This window comes from Pleurodeles waltl, chromosome 4_1 (assembly GCF_031143425.1).
Source record: "Pleurodeles waltl isolate 20211129_DDA chromosome 4_1, aPleWal1.hap1.20221129, whole genome shotgun sequence".
NCBI lineage: Eukaryota > Metazoa > Chordata > Amphibia > Caudata > Salamandridae > Pleurodeles > Pleurodeles waltl.
Window position 1 is genome coordinate 56048412 of NC_090442.1, and position 15642 is coordinate 56064053.

The following is a 15642-nucleotide window of genomic DNA, read 5'->3' on the forward strand; positions in this document are numbered from 1 at the left end:
AATATCTTTCACCAAAGCTGAGCCCTGCAGGTAAATGTATCTATCTGGCTGAGGGGCCAGGGAGGGCCTTTGCCTGCAGTCTTACAAGCCAGAGTGCAGAGAAGGCAGCAGCTCTGGGACCGGGACTCTGCTCAAAGACATATCTAACATGCCACAGTGGAGCTGAGATGGGCAAGACACGTGTCTCACAGGCAGGCAGCACAACAAGACAGTGGCAGGAAACTATGCTAACAAGGAAAGAGAAAAGTCACGTGTCTCGTGGCCTTCCCACCATTAGACAGTAGTCTGCGCAAGAAAACATCCAACAGTGACAGGACAACCAAGCAAATGACAAACGCTGTGCTGAATAAAGTCATCTTACATGACATTTCGTACAAAGGCCCAGATCATGGGGATGATCGCGCAGAAGCAGCAAGTATCAGAGCCACCGAACCTGAGGTGAGTTACACGAGGAGAAAGGGCGACATGGGGACAGGGGCCAGGGGCTCAGGGAACAGCTACCACAATGCAACCTCGGGTGTGGGGATGCCACTCATTGCGGGTACTGCCCTGGGATTTCCTTTTAGAAAGAATCGCTGGTTAAAGTGTAGTGCACAAAAAACCCAACTCCTCGATTACACTATTAGATAACATCCTTTAACTGCCCCACCCACCCTGTGTGAGTCTCACCCACTTCCCGCCTGCTCCCTCTAGTCTGAGAGTTGTATCTCCACAAAAAACACACAGTGGGGCTCAATGAGCTGCTCATGTCTGACATGGACACCTAAGCAGTGCTGGATTCACAACCTGAAAGCCTGCAAAGGAAAGTGTGCCCGGCAGAAGATAAGCTGCCTGGCAACTCAGAACCTTCTTCTAAGAGAAGTAAGACATGTCACAATGGAGTCTAAGCCTACCTGTCTTATGCCAGGACCTTAGAGCTGCAGGCAGGAGCACAAAGGTAAAAACATATATTGAGTCCCAACACGCTCACTGCGGTGGTTGGTCTCTGTGGCGCAATCGGTTAGCGCGTTCGGCTGTTAACTGAAAGGTTGGTGGTTCAAGCCCACCCAGGAACGTATGCTTTTGCCTACATCAAGTCCTGAATTAAAACACAGCTGTCTGGCTTTGCTCTTAGAGCTCTCGCTTTGCCTGCGTGACATGCTCTATCTCAACATTTCTATCTTCTCTCATCTCTTCACCTCTAGTCATTTCCACCAATAAGACTGGAAACGGGCCACCAAGCCTTCTACTTTAACCACAGGCGTACTGAGGGCCAATAAAAGGCACAGAAGCATTTCTTGATCCGGGGCTGAGAACTGCATGCACAGGGACCTCGTGGCGCAACGGTAGCGCGTCTGACTCCAGATCAGAAGGTTGCGTGTTCAAATCACGTCGGGGTCACTCTTTGACATTTTTTTCCCCACCAAGTCTATATCTCTGACTTCTAAAGCAAAGCCAAAAGAAGGGCGCTTTGCATTGGCCGGGAATCGAACCCGGGCCTCCCGCGTGGCAGGCGAGAATTCTACCACTGAACCACCAATGCTTCACTTACATAGGCTGAGCAGAGAGCCCTGCCGTAGACAGTAGTGATGAGGCCCATGCATTCGCATGGGACACCTATGAACAAAGTTTGCATGGCAAGCCTTGGACTGCCAAACGTTCACATGCTGATGGCAGGAATCAGATGCAGGAGACTGAAACTATGAATGTTTCTGCTTTTGCTAAGGACAGTGGTTTGGGGCCAGTGTTGTGCTTGACAGAGCACGACATCAGCCTGCTCTCTGGCTGCTCCCGGGAGAAGTGGCTGACAGAAAGCACCCTCCAGACCACCAGCAATCTTGTGTTTCACAACATGCCACTGTCACTGGACTTTCCTTCTGGGAAAGCCTAGTCACTGACCTGGCCAGATTCCCTGTCCTCCCCAAAATCCTGGGGAGAAACGGGCAGAGTTCTGCGCCCTGCGCCCTCTTTCGCGTCCCTAACGCGCTCCCAACGCGCCCTACAGCCCTGGTCGGGCACAGCCCTGGTCGGGCTCATACCACTGGGGCCTCTGCCGAGGAGGAGCCCCGGAAGCCTAGGGCCAGGCCTATTGCACAGGCATCTTAGACCAGGCCATTCCGGGATTGCTGTGTTTCACGTCCTGCCCTTCAACACTCCTGGGAGGGCTTTCCCTGAGAACCCTCATGTCTCTGCCCTCCCAGGAGGCTGTGGTTCTATGCAAAATAGGGGGTGCACCACGGGCCGTCCCCTTTCCTCTCTCTCGCCAATATCTTTCACCAAAGCTGAGCCCTGCAGGTAAATGTATCTATCTGGCTGAGGGGCCAGGGAGGGCCTTTGCCTGCAGTCTTACAAGCCAGAGTGCAGAGAAGGCAGCAGCTCTGGGACCGGGACTCTGCTCAAAGACATATCTAACATGCCACAGTGGAGCTGAGATGGGCAAGACACGTGTCTCACAGGCTGGCAGCACACCAAGACAGTGGCAGGAAACTATGCTAACAAGGAAAGAGAAAAGTCACGTGTCTCGTGGCCTTCCCACCATTAGACAGTACTCTGCGCAAGAAAACATCCAACAGTGACAGGACAACCAAGCAAATGACAAACGCCGTGCTGAATAAAGTCATCTTACATGACATTTCGTACAAAGGCCCAGATCATGGGGATGATCGCGCAGCAGAAGCAGCAAGTATCAGAGCCACCGAACCTGGGGTGAGTTACACGAGGAGAAAGGGCGACATGGGGACAGGGGCTATGGGCTCAGGGAACAGCTACCACAATGCAACCTCGGGTGTGGGGATGCCACTCATTGCGGGTACTGCCCTGGGATTTCCTTTTAGAAAGAATCGCTGGTTAAAGTGTAGTGCACAAAAAACCCAACTCCTCGATTACACTATTAGATAACATCCTTTAACTGCCCCACCCACCCTGTGTGAGTCTCACCCACTTCCCGCCTGCTCCCTCTAGTCTGAGAGTTGTATCTCCACAAAAAACACACAGTGGGGCTCAATGAGCTGCTCATGTCTGACATGGACACCTAAGCAGTGCTGGATTCACAACCTGAAAGCCTGCAAAGGAAAGTGTGCCCGGCAGAAGATAAGCTGCCTGGCAACTCAGAACCTTCTTCTAAGAGAAGTAAGACATGTCACAATGGAGTCTAAGCCTACCTGTCTTATGCCAGGACCTTAGAGCTGCAGGCAGGAGCACAAAGGTAAAAACATATATTGAGTCCCAACACGCTCACTGCGGTGGTTGGTCTCTGTGGCGCAATCGGTTAGCGCGTTCGGCTGTTAATCGAAAGGTTGGTGGTTCAAGCCCACCCAGGGACGTATGCTTTTGCCTACATCAAGTCCTGAATTAAAACACAGCTGTCAGGCTTTGCTCTTAGAGCTCTCGCTTTGCCTGCGTGACATGCTCTATCTCAACATTTCTATCTTCTCTCATCTTTTCACCTCTAGTCATTTCCACCAATAGGACTGGAAACGGGACACCAAGCCTTCTACTTAACCACAGGCGTACTGAGGGCCAATAAAAGGCACAGAAGCATTTCTTGATCCGGGGCTGAGAACTGCATGCACAGGGACCTCGTGGTGCAACGGTAGCGCGTCTGACTCCAGATCAAAAGGTTGCGTGTTCAAATCACGTCGGGGTCACTCTTTGAAATTTTTTTGCCCACCAAGTCTATATCTCTGACTTCTAAAGCAAAGCTAAAAGAAGGGCGCTTTGCATTGGCCGGGAATCGAACCCGGGCCTCCCGCGTGGCAGGCGAGAATTATACCACTGAACCACCAATGCTTCACTTACATAGACTGAGCAGAGAGCCCTGCCGTAGACAGTAGTGATGAGGCCCATGCATTCGCATGGGACACCTATGAACAAAGTTTGCATGGCAAGCCTTGGACTGCCAAACGTTCACATGCTGATGGCAGGAATCAGATGCAGGAGACTGAAACTATGAATGTTTCTGCTTTTGCTAAGGACAGTGGTTTGGGGCCAGTGTTGTGCTTGACAGAGCACGACATCAGCCTGCTCTCTGGCTGCTCCCGGGAGAAGTGGCTGACAGAAAGCACCCTCCAGACCACCAGCAATCTTGTGTTTCACAACATGCCACTGTCACTGGACTTTCCTTCTGGGAAAGCCTAGTCACTGACCTGGCCAGATTCCCTCTCCTCCCCAAAATCCTGGGGAGAAACGGGCAGAGTTCTGCGCCCTGCGCCCTCTTTCGCGTCCCTAACGCGCTCCCAACGCGCCCTACAGCCCTGGTCGGGCTCATACCACTGGGGCCTCTGCCGAGGAAGAGCCCCGGAAGCCTAGGGCAAGGCCTATTGCACAGGCATCTTAGACCAGGCCATTCCGGGATTGCTGTGTTTCACGTCCTGCCCTTCAACACTCCTGGGAGGGCTTTCCCTGAGAACCCTCATGTCTCTGCCCTCCCAGGAGGCTGTGGTTCTATGCAAAATAGGGGGTGCACCACGGGCCGTCCCCTTTCCTCTCTCTCGCCAATATCTTTCACCAAAGCTGAGCCCTGCAGGTAAATGTATCTATCTGGCTGAGGGGCCAGGGAGGGCCTTTGCCTGCAGTCTTACAAGCCAGAGTGCAGAGAAGGCAGCAGCTCTGGGACCGGGACTCTGCTCAAAGACATATCTAACATGCCACAGTGGAGCTGAGATGGGCAAGACACATGTCTCACAGGCAGGCAGCACAACAAGACAGTGGCAGGAAACTATGCTAACAAGGAAAGAGAAAAGTCACGTGTCTCGTGGCCTTCCCACCATTAGACAGTAGTCTGCGCAAGAAAACATCCAGCAGTGACAGGACAACCAAGCAAATGACAAACGCTGTGCTGAATAAAGTCATCTTACATGACATTTCGTACAAAGGCCCAGATCATGGGGATGATCGCGCAGAAGCAGCAAGTATCAGAGCCACCGAACCTGAGGTGAGTTACACGAGGAGAAAGGGCGACATGGGGACAGGGGCTAGGGGCTCAGGGAACAGCTACCACAATGCAACCTCGGGTGTGGGGATGCCACTCATTGCGGGTACTGCCCTGGGATTTCCTTTTAGAAAGAATCGCTGGTTAAAGTGTATTGCACAAAAAACCCAACTCCTCGATTACACTATTAGATAACATCCTTTAACTGCCCCACCCACCCTGTGTGAGTCTCACCCACTTCCCGCCTGCTCCCTCTAGTCTGAGAGTTGTATCTCCACAAAAAACACACAGTGGGGCTCAATGAGCTGCTCATGTCTGACATGGACACCTAAGCAGTGCTGGATTCACAACCTGAAAGCCTGCAAAGGAAAGTGTGCCCGGCAGAAGATAAGCTGCCTGGCAACTCAGAACCTTCTTCTAAGAGAAGTAAGACATGTCACAATGGAGTCTAAGCCTACCTGTCTTATGCCAGGACCTTAGAGCTGCAGGCAGGAGCACAAAGGTAAAAACATATATTGAGTCCCAACACGCTCACTGCGGTGGTTGGTCTCTGTGGCGCAATCGGTTAGTGCGTTTGGCTGTTAGCCGAAAGGTTGGTGGTTCAAGTCCACCCAGGGACGTATGCTTTTGCCTACATCAAGTCCTGAATTAAAACACAGCTGTCTGGCTTTGCTCTTAGAGCTCTCGCTTTGCCTGAGTGACATGCTCTATCTCAACATTTCTATCTTCTCTCATCTCTTCACCTCTAGTCATTTCCACCAATAGGACTGGAAACGGGACACCAAGCCTTCTACTTTAACCACAGGCGTACTGAGGGCCAATAAAAGGCACAGAAGCATTTCTTGATCCGGGGCTGAGAACTGCATGCACAGGGACCTCGTGGCGCAACGGTAGCGCGTCTGACTCCAGATCAAAAGGTTGCGTGTTCAAATCACGTCGGGGTCACTCTTTGACATTTTTTTGCCCACCAAGTCTATATCTCTGACTTCTAAAGCAAAGCCAAAAGAAGGGCGCTTTGCATTGGCCGGGAATCGAACCCGGGCCTCCCGCGTGGCAGGCGAGAATTCTACCACTGAACCACCAATGCTTCACTTACATAGGCTGAGCAGAGAGCCCTGCCGTAGACAGTAGTGATGAGGCCCATGCATTCGCATGGGACACCTATGAACAAAGTTTGCATGGCAAGCCTTGGACTGCCAAACGTTCACATGCTGATGGCAGGAATCAGATGCAGGAGACTGAAACTATGAATGTTTCTGCTTTTGCTAAGGACAGTGGTTTGGGGCCAGTGTTGTGCTTGACAGAGCACGACATCAGCCTGCTCTCTGGCTGCTCCCGGGAGAAGTGGCTGACAGAAAGCACCCTCCAGACCACCAGCAATCTTGTGTTTCACAACATGCCACTGTCACTGGACTTTCCTTCTGGGAAAGCCTAGTCACTGACCTGGCCAGATTCCCTGTCCTCCCCAAAATCCTGGGGAGAAACGGGCAGAGTTCTGCGCCCTGCGCCCTCTTTCGCGTCCCTAACGCGCTCCCAACGCGCCCTACAGCCCTGGTCGGGCTCATACCACTGGGGCCTCTGCCGAGGAAGAGCCCCGGAAGCCTAGGGCCAGGCCTATTGCACAGGCATCTTAGACCAGGCCATTCCGGGATTGCTGTGTTTCACGTCCTGCCCTTCAACACTCCTGGGAGGGCTTTCCCTGAGAACCCTCATGTCTCTGCCCTCCCAGGAGGCTGTGGTTCTATGCAAAATAGGGGGTGCACCACGGGCCGTCCCCTTTCCTCTCTCTCGCCAATATCTTTCACCAAAGCTGAGCCCTGCAGGTAAATGTATCTATCTGGCTGAGGGGCCAGGGAGGGCCTTTGCCTGCAGTCTTACAAGCCAGAGTGCAGAGAAGGCAGCAGCTCTGGGACCGGGACTCTGCTCAAAGACATATCTAACATGCCACAGTGGAGCTGAGATGGGCAAGACACGTGTCTCACAGGCAGGCAGCACAACAAGACAGTGGCAGGAAACTATGCTAACAAGGAAAGAGAAAAGTCACGTGTCTCGTGGCCTTCCCACCATTAGACAGTAGTCTGCGCAAGAAAACATCCAACAGTGACAGGACAACCAAGCAAATGACAAACGCTGTGCTGAATAAAGTCATCTTACATGACATTTCGTACAAAGGCCCAGATCATGGGGATGATCGCGCAGAAGCAGCAAGTATCAGAGCCACCGAACCTGAGGTGAGTTACACGAGGAGAAAGGGCGACATGGGGACAGGGGCTAGGGGCTCAGGGAACAGCTACCACAATGCAACCTCGGGTGTGGGGATGCCACTCATTGCGGGTACTGCCCTGGGATTTCCTTTTAGAAAGAATCGCTGGTTAAAGTGTAGTGCACAAAAAACCCAACTCCTCGATTACACTATTAGATAACATCCTTTAACTGCCCCACCCACCCTGTGTGAGTCTCACCCACTTCCCGCCTGCTCCCTCTAGTCTGAGAGTTGTATCTCCACAAAAAACACACAGTGGGGCTCAATGAGCTGCTCATGTCTGACATGGACACCTAAGCAGTGCTGGATTCACAACCTGAAAGCCTGCAAAGGAAAGTGTGCCCGGCAGAAGATAAGCTGCCTGGCAACTCAGAACCTTCTTCTAAGAGAAGTAAGACATGTCACAATGGAGTCTAAGCCTACCTGTCTTATGCCAGGACCTTAGAGCTGCAGGCAGGAGCACAAAGGTAAAAACATATATTGAGTCCCAACACTCTCACTGCGGTGGTTGGTCTCTGTGGCGCAATCAGTTAGCGCGTTCGGCTGTTAACCGAAAGGTTGGTGGTTCAAGCCCACCCAGGAACGTATGCTTTTGCCTACATCAAGTCCTGAATTAAAACACAGCTGTCTGGCTTTGCTCTTAGAGCTCTCGCTTTGCCTGCGTGACATGCTCTATCTCAACATTTCTATCTTCTCTCATCTCTTCACCTCTAGTTATTTCCACCAATAAGACTGGAAACGGGCCACCAAGCCTTCTACTTTAACCACAGGCGTACTGAGGGCCAATAAAAGGCACAGAAGCATTTCTTGATCCGGGGCTGAGAACTGCATGCACAGGGACCTCGTGGCGCAACGGTAGCACGTCTGACTCCAGATCAGAAGGTTGCGTGTTCAAATCACGTCGGGGTCACTCTTTGACATTTTTTTCCCCACCAAGTCTATATCTCTGACTTCTAAAGCAAAGCCAAAAGAAGGGCGCTTTGCATTGGCCGGGAATCGAACCCGGGCCTCCCGCGTGGCAGGCGAGAATTCTACCACTGAACCACCAATGCTTCACTTACATAGGCTGAGCAGAGAGCCCTGCCGTAGACAGTAGTGATGAGGCCCATGCATTCGCATGGGACACCTATGAACAAAGTTTGCATGGCAAGCCTTGGACTGCCAAACGTTCACATGCTGATGGCAGGAATCAGATGCAGGAGACTGAAACTATGAATGTTTCTGCTTTTGCTAAGGACAGTGGTTTGGGGCCAGTGTTGTGCTTGACAGAGCACGACATCAGCCTGCTCTCTGGCTGCTCCCTGGAGAAGTGGCTGACAGAAAGCACCCTCCAGACCACCAGCAATCTTGTGTTTCACAACATGCCACTGTCACTGGACTTTCCTTCTGGGAAAGCCTAGTCACTGACCTGGCCAGATTCCCTGTCCTCCCCAAAATCCTGGGGAGAAACGGGCAGAGTTCTGCGCCCTGCGCCCTCTTTCGCGTCCCTAACGCGCTCCCAACGCGCCCTACAGCCCTGGTCGGGATCATACCACTGGGGCCTCTGCCGAGGAAGAGCCCCGGAAGCCTAGGGCCAGGCCTATTGCACAGGCATCTTATACCAGGCCATTCCGGGATTGCTGTGTTTCACGTCCTGCCCTTCAACACTCCTGGGAGGGCTTTCCCTGAGAACCCTCATGTCTCTGCCCTCCCAGGAGGCTGTGGTTCTATGCAAAATAGGGGGTGCACCACGGGCCGTCCCCTTTCCTCTCTCTCGCCAATATCTTTCACCAAAGCTGAGCCCTGCAGGTAAATGTATCTATCTGGCTGAGGGGCCAGGGAGGGCCTTTGCCTGCAGTCTTACAAGCCAGAGTGCAGAGAAGGCAGCAGCTCTGGGACCGGGACTCTGCTCAAAGACATATCTAACATGCCACAGTGGAGCTGATATGGGCAAGACACGTGTCTCACAGGCAGGCAGCACACCAAGACAGTGGCAGGAAACTATGCTAACAAGGAAAGAGAAAAGTCACGTGTCTCGTGGCCTTCCCACCATTAGACAGTAGTCTGCGCAAGAAAACATCCAACAGTGACAGGACAACCAAGCAAATGACAAACGCCGTGCTGAATAAAGTCATCTTACATGACATTTCGTACAAAGGCCCAGATCATGGGGATGATCGCGCAGCAGAAGCAGCAAGTATCAGAGCCACCGAACCTGGGGTGAGTTACACGAGGAGAAAGGGCGACATGGGGACAGGGGCTATGGGCTCAGGGAACAGCTACCACAATGCAACCTCGGGTGTGGGGATGCCACTCATTGCGGGTACTGCCCTGGGATTTCCTTTTAGAAAGAATCGCTGGTTAAAGTGTAGTGCACTAAAAACCCAACTCCTCGATTACACTATTAGATAACATCCTTTAACTGCCCCACCCACCCTGTGTGAGTCTCACCCACTTCCCGCCTGCTCCCTCTAGTCTGAGAGTTGTATCTCCACAAAAAACACACAGTGGGGCTCAATGAGCTGCTCATGACTGACATGGACACCTAAGCAGTGCTGGATTCACAACCTGAAAGCCTGCAAAGGAAAGTGTGCCCGGCAGAAGATAAGCTGCCTGGCAACTCAGAACCTTCTTCTAAGAGAAGTAAGACATGTCACAATGGAGTCTAAGCCTACCTGTCTTATGCCAGGACATTAGAGCTGCAGGCAGGAGCACAAAGGTAAAAACATATATTGAGTCCCAACACGCTCACTGCGGTGGTTGGTCTCTGTGGCGCAATCGGTTAGCGCGTTCGGCTGTTAACCGAAAGGTTGGTGGTTCAAGCCCACCCAGGGACGTATGCTTTTGTCTACATCAAGTCCTGAATTAAAACACAGATGTCTGGCTTTGCTCTTAGAGCTCTCGCTTTGCCTGCGTGACATGCTCTATCTCAACATTTCTATCTTCTCTCATCTCTTCACCTCTAGTCATTTCCACCAATAGGACTGGAAACGGGACACAAAGCCTTCTACTTTAACCACAGGCGTACTGAGGGCCAATAAAAGGCACAGAAGCATTTCTTGATCCGGGGCTGAGAACTGCATGCACAGGGACCTCGTGGCGCAACGGTAGCGCGTCTGACTCCAGATCAGACGGTTGCGTGTTCAAATCACGTCGGGGTCACTCTTTGACATTTTTTTCCCCACCAAGTCTATATCTCTGACTTCTAAAGCAAAGCCAAAAGAAGGGCGCTTTGCATTGGCTGGGAATCAAACCCGGGCCTCCCGCGTGGCAGGCGAGAATTCTACCACTGAACCACCAATGCTTCACTTACATAGGCTGAGCAGAGAGCCCTGCCGTAGACAGTAGTGATGAGGCCCATGCATTCGCATGGGACACCTATGAACAAAGTTTGCATGGCAAGCCTTGGACTGCCAAACGTTCACATGCTGATGGCAGGAATCAGATGCAGGAGACTGAAACTATGAATGTTTCTGCTTTTGCTAAGGACAGTGGTTTGGGGCCAGTGTTGTGCTTGACAGAGCACGACATCAGCCTGCTCTCTGGCTGCTCCCGGGAGAAGTGGCTGACAGAAAGCACCCTCCAGACCACCAGCAATCTTGTGTTTCACAACATGCCACTGTCACTGGACTTTCCTTCTGGGAAAGCCTAGTCACTGACCTGGCCAGATTCCCTGTCCTCCCCAAAATCCTGGGGAGAAACGGGCAGAGTTCTGCGCCCTGCGCCCTCTTTCGCGTCCCTAACGCGCTCCCAACGCGCCCTACAGCCCTGGTCGGGCACAGCCCTGGTCGGGCTCATACCACTGGGGCCTCTGCCGAGGAAGAGCCCCGGAAGCCTAGGGCCAGGCCTATTTTACAGGCATCTTAGACCAGGCCATTCCGGGATTGCTGTGTTTCACGCCCTGCCCTTCAACACTCCTGGGAGGACTTTCCCTGAGAACCCTCATGTCTCTGCCCTCCCAGGAGGCTGTGGTTCTATGCAAAATAGGGGGTGCACCACGGGCCGTCCCCTTTCCTCTCTCTCGCCAATATCTTTCACCAAAGCTGAGCCCTGCAGGTAAATGTATCTATCTGGCTGAGGGGCCAGGGAGGGCCTTTGCCTGCAGTCTTACAAGCCAGAGTGCAGAGAAGGCAGCAGCTCTGGGACCGGGACTCTGCTCAAAGACATATCTAACATGCCACAGTGGAGCTGAGATGGGCAAGACACGTGTCTCACAGGCTGGCAGCACACCAAGACAGTGGCAGGAAACTATGCTAACAAGGAAAGAGAAAAGTCACGTGTCTCGTGGCCTTCCCACCATTAGACAGTAGTCTGCGCAAGAAAACATCCAACAGTGACAGGACAACCAAGCAAATGACAAACGCCGTGCTGAATAAAGTCATCTTACATGACATTTCGTACAAAGGCCCAGATCATGGGGATGATCGCGCAGCAGAAGCAGCAAGTATCAGAGCCACCGAACCTGGGGTGAGTTACACGAGGAGAAAGGGCGACATGGGGACAGGGGCTATGGGCTCAGGGAACAGCTACCACAATGCAACCTCGGGTGTGGGGATGCCACTCATTGCGGGTACTGCCCTGGGATTTCCTTTTAGAAAGAATCGCTGGTTAAAGTGTAGTGCACAAAAAACCCAACTCCTCGATTACACTATTAGATAACATCCTTTAACTGCCCCACCCACCCTGTGTGAGTCTCACCCACTTCCCGCCTGCTCCCTCTAGTCTGAGAGTTGTATCTCCACAAAAAACACACAGTGGGGCTCAATGAGCTGCTCATGTCTGACATGGACACCTAAGCAGTGCTGGATTCACAACCTGAAAGCCTGCAAAGGAAAGTGTGCCCGGCAGAAGATAAGCTGCCTGGCAACTCAGAACCTTCTTCTAAGAGAAGTAAGACATGTCACAATGGAGTCTAAGCCTACCTGTCTTATGCCAGGACATTAGAGCTGCAGGCAGGAGCACAAAGGTAAAAACATATATTGAGTCCCAACACGCTCACTGCGGTGGTTGGTCTCTGTGGCGCAATCGGTTAGCGCGTTCGGCTGTTAACCGAAAGGTTGGTGGTTCAAGCCCACCCAGGGACGTATGCTTTTGTCTACATCAAGTCCTGAATTTAAACACAGCTGTCTGGCTTTGCTCTTAGAGCTCTCGCTTTGCCTGCGTGACATGATCTATCTCAACATTTCTATCTTCTCTCATCTCTTCACCTCTAGTCATTTCCACCAATAGGACTGGAAACGGGACACAAAGCCTTCTACTTTAACCACAGGCGTACTGAGGGCCAATAAAAGGCACAGAAGCATTTCTTGATCCGGGGCTGAGAACTGCATGCACAGGGACCTCGTGGCGCAACGGTAGCGCGTCTGACTCCAGATCAGACGGTTGCGTGTTCAAATCACGTCGGGGTCACTCTTTGACATTTTTTTCCCCACCAAGTCTATATCTCTGACTTCTAAAGCAAAGCCAAAAGAAGGGCGCTTTGCATTGGCCGGAATCGAACCCGGGCCTCCCGCGTGGCAGGCGAGAATTCTACCAGTGAACCACCAATGCTTCACTTACATAGGCTGAGCAGAGAGCCCTGCCGTAGACAGTAGTGATGAGGCCCATGCATTCGCATGGGACACCTATGAACAAAGTTTGCATGGCAAGCCTTGGACTGCCAAACGTTCACATGCTGATGGCAGGAATCAGATGCAGGAGACTGAAACTATGAATGTTTCTGCTTTTGCTAAGGACAGTGGTTTGGGGCCAGTGTTGTGCTTGACAGAGCACGACATCAGCCTGCTCTCTGGCTGCTCCCGGGAGAAGTGGCTGACAGAAAGCACCCTCCAGACCACCAGCAATCTTGTGTTTCACAACATGCCACTGTCACTGGACTTTCCTTCTGGGAAAGCCTAGTCACTGACCTGGCCAGATTCCCTGTCCTCCCCAAAATCCTGGGGAGAAACGGGCAGAGTTCTGCGCCCTGCGCCCTCTTTCGCGTCCCTAACGCGCTCCCAACGCGCCCTACAGCCCTGGTCGGGCTCATACCACTGGGGCCTCTGCCGAGGAGGAGCCCCGGAAGCCTAGGGCCAGGCCTATTGCACAGGCATCTTAGACCAGGCCATTCCGGGATTGCTGTGTTTCACGTCCTGCCCTTCAACACTCCTGGGAGGGCTTTCCCTGAGAACCCTCATGTCTCTGCCCTCCCAGGAGGCTGTGGTTCTATGCAAAATAGGGGGTGCACCACGGGCCGTCCCCTTTCCTCTCCCTCGCCAATATCTTTCACCAAAGCTGAGCCCTGCAGGTAAATGTATCTATCTGGCTGAGGGGCCAGGGAGGGCCTTTGCCTGCAGTCTTACAAGCCAGAGTGCAGAGAAGGCAGCAGCTCTGGGACCGGGACTCTGCTCAAAGACATATCTAACATGCCACAGTGGAGCTGAGATGGGCAAGACACGTGTCTCACAGGCAGGCAGCACAACAAGACAGTGGCAGGAAACTATGCTAACAAGGAAAGAGAAAAGTCACGTGTCTCGTGGCCTTCCCACCATTAGACAGTAGTCTGCGCAAGAAAACATCCAACAGTGACAGGACAACCAAGCAAATGACAAACGCTGTGCTGAATAAAGTCATCTTACATGACATTTCGTACAAAGGCCCAGATCATGGGGATGATCGCGCAGAAGCAGCAAGTATCAGAGCCACTGAACCTGAGGTGAGTTACACGAGGAGAAAGGGCGACTTGGGGACAGGGGCTAGGGGCTCAGGGAACAGCTACCACAATGCAACCTCGGGTGTGGGGATGCCACTCATTGCGGGTACTGCCCTGGGATTTCCTTTTAGAAAGAATCGCTGGTTAAAGTGTAGTGCACAAAAAACCCAACTCCTCGATTACACTATTAGATAACATCCTTTAACTGCCCCACCCACCCTGTGTGAGTCTCACCCACTTCCCGCCTGCTCCCTCTAGTCTGAGAGTTGTATCTCCACAAAAAACACACAGTGGGGCTCAATGAGCTGCTCATGTCTGACATGGACACCTAAGCAGTGCTGGATTCACAACCTGAAAGCCTGCAAAGGAAAGTGTGCCCGGCAGAAGATAAGCTGCCTGGCAACTCAGAACCTTCTTCTAAGAGAAGTAAGACATGTCACAATGGAGTCTAAGCCTACCTGTCTTATGCCAGGACCTTAGAGCTGCAGGCAGAAGCACAAAGGTAAAAACATATATTGAGTCCCAACACACTCACTGCGGTGGTTGGTCTCTGTGGCGCAATCGGTTAGCGTGTTCGGCTGTTAACCGAAAGGTTGGTGGTTCAAGCCCACCCAGGGACGTATGCTTTTGCCTACATCAAGTCCTGAATTAAAACACAGCTGTCTGGCTTTGCTCTTAGAGCTCTCGCTTTGCCTGAGTGACATGCTCTATCTCAACATTTCTATCTTCTCTCATCTCTTCACCTCTAGTCATTTCCACCAATAGGACTGGAAACGGGCCACCAAGCCTTCTACTTTAACCACAGGCGTACTGAGGGCCAATAAAAGGCACAGAAGCATTTCTTGATCCGGGGCTGAGAACTGCATGCACAGGGACCTCGTGGCACAACGGTAGCGCGTCTGACTCCAGATCAGAAGGTTGCGTGTTCAAATCACGTCGGGGTCACTCTTTGACATTTTTTTCCCCACCAAGTCTATATCTCTGACTTCTAAAGCAAAGCCAAAAGAAGGGCGCTTTGCATTGGCCGGGAATCGAACCCGGGCCTCCCGCGTGGCAGGCGAGAATTCTACCACTGAACCACCAATGCTTCACTTACATAGGCTGAGCAGAGAGCCCTGCCGTAGACAGTAGTGATGAGGCCCATGCATTCGCATGGGACACCTATGAACAAAGTTTGCATGGCAAGCCTTGGACTGCCAAACGTTCACATGCTGATGGCAGGAATCAGATGCAGGAGACTGAAACTATGAATGTTTCTGCTTTTGCTAAGGACAGTGGTTTGGGGCCAGTGTTGTGCTTGACAGAGCACGACATCAGCCTGCTCTCTGGCTGCTCCCGGGAGAAGTGGCTGACAGAAAGCACCCTCCAGACCACCAGCAATCTTGTGTTTCACAACATGCCACTGTCACTGGACTTTCCTTCTGGGAAAGCCTAGTCACTGACCTGGCCAGATTCCCTGTCCTCCCCAAAATCCTGGGGAGAAACGGGCAGAGTTCTGCGCCCTGCGCCCTCTTTCGCGTCCCTAACGCGCTCCCAACGCGCCCTACAGCCCTGGTCGGGCACAGCCCTGGTCGGGCTCATACCACTGGGGCCTCTGCCGAGGAAGAGCCCCGGAAGCCTAGGGCCAGGCCTATTGCACAGGCATCTTAGACCAGGCCATTCCGGGATTGCTGTGTTTCACGTCCTGCCCTTCAACACTCCTGGGAGGGCTTTCCCTGAGAACCCTCATGTCTCTGCCCTCCCAGGAGGCTGTGGTTCTATGCAAAATAGGGGGTGCACCACGGGCCGTCCCCTTTCCTC

General features: G+C 52.5%; 8 non-coding genes across 8 annotated transcripts; 4 read left to right on the forward strand and 4 right to left on the reverse strand.

The window, feature by feature from the left end:
• Nucleotides 1-1308: 1308 nt before the first annotated feature.
• Nucleotides 1309-1380, forward strand: TRNAW-CCA (transfer RNA tryptophan (anticodon CCA)). The gene has a single exon. It is a non-coding gene; the product is annotated as a tRNA-Trp (tRNA).
• Nucleotides 1381-1451: 71 nt separating this feature from the next.
• On the reverse strand, nt 1452-1522 carry TRNAG-GCC (transfer RNA glycine (anticodon GCC)). Its single transcript has one exon. It is a non-coding gene; the product is annotated as a tRNA-Gly (tRNA).
• Nucleotides 1523-5925: 4403 nt separating this feature from the next.
• TRNAG-GCC (transfer RNA glycine (anticodon GCC)) lies at nt 5926-5996 on the reverse strand. Its single transcript has one exon. It is a non-coding gene; the product is annotated as a tRNA-Gly (tRNA).
• A 2157-nt stretch (nt 5997-8153) lies between these two features.
• On the reverse strand, nt 8154-8224 carry TRNAG-GCC (transfer RNA glycine (anticodon GCC)). The gene has a single exon. It is a non-coding gene; the product is annotated as a tRNA-Gly (tRNA).
• A 1690-nt stretch (nt 8225-9914) lies between these two features.
• Nucleotides 9915-9988, forward strand: TRNAN-GUU (transfer RNA asparagine (anticodon GUU)). The gene has a single exon. It is a non-coding gene; the product is annotated as a tRNA-Asn (tRNA).
• A 2173-nt stretch (nt 9989-12161) lies between these two features.
• On the forward strand, nt 12162-12235 carry TRNAN-GUU (transfer RNA asparagine (anticodon GUU)). Its single transcript has one exon. It is a non-coding gene; the product is annotated as a tRNA-Asn (tRNA).
• A 2153-nt stretch (nt 12236-14388) lies between these two features.
• TRNAN-GUU (transfer RNA asparagine (anticodon GUU)) lies at nt 14389-14462 on the forward strand. Its single transcript has one exon. It is a non-coding gene; the product is annotated as a tRNA-Asn (tRNA).
• Nucleotides 14463-14858: 396 nt separating this feature from the next.
• TRNAG-GCC (transfer RNA glycine (anticodon GCC)) lies at nt 14859-14929 on the reverse strand. Its single transcript has one exon. It is a non-coding gene; the product is annotated as a tRNA-Gly (tRNA).
• Between the last annotated feature and the right edge of the window lie 713 nt (nt 14930-15642).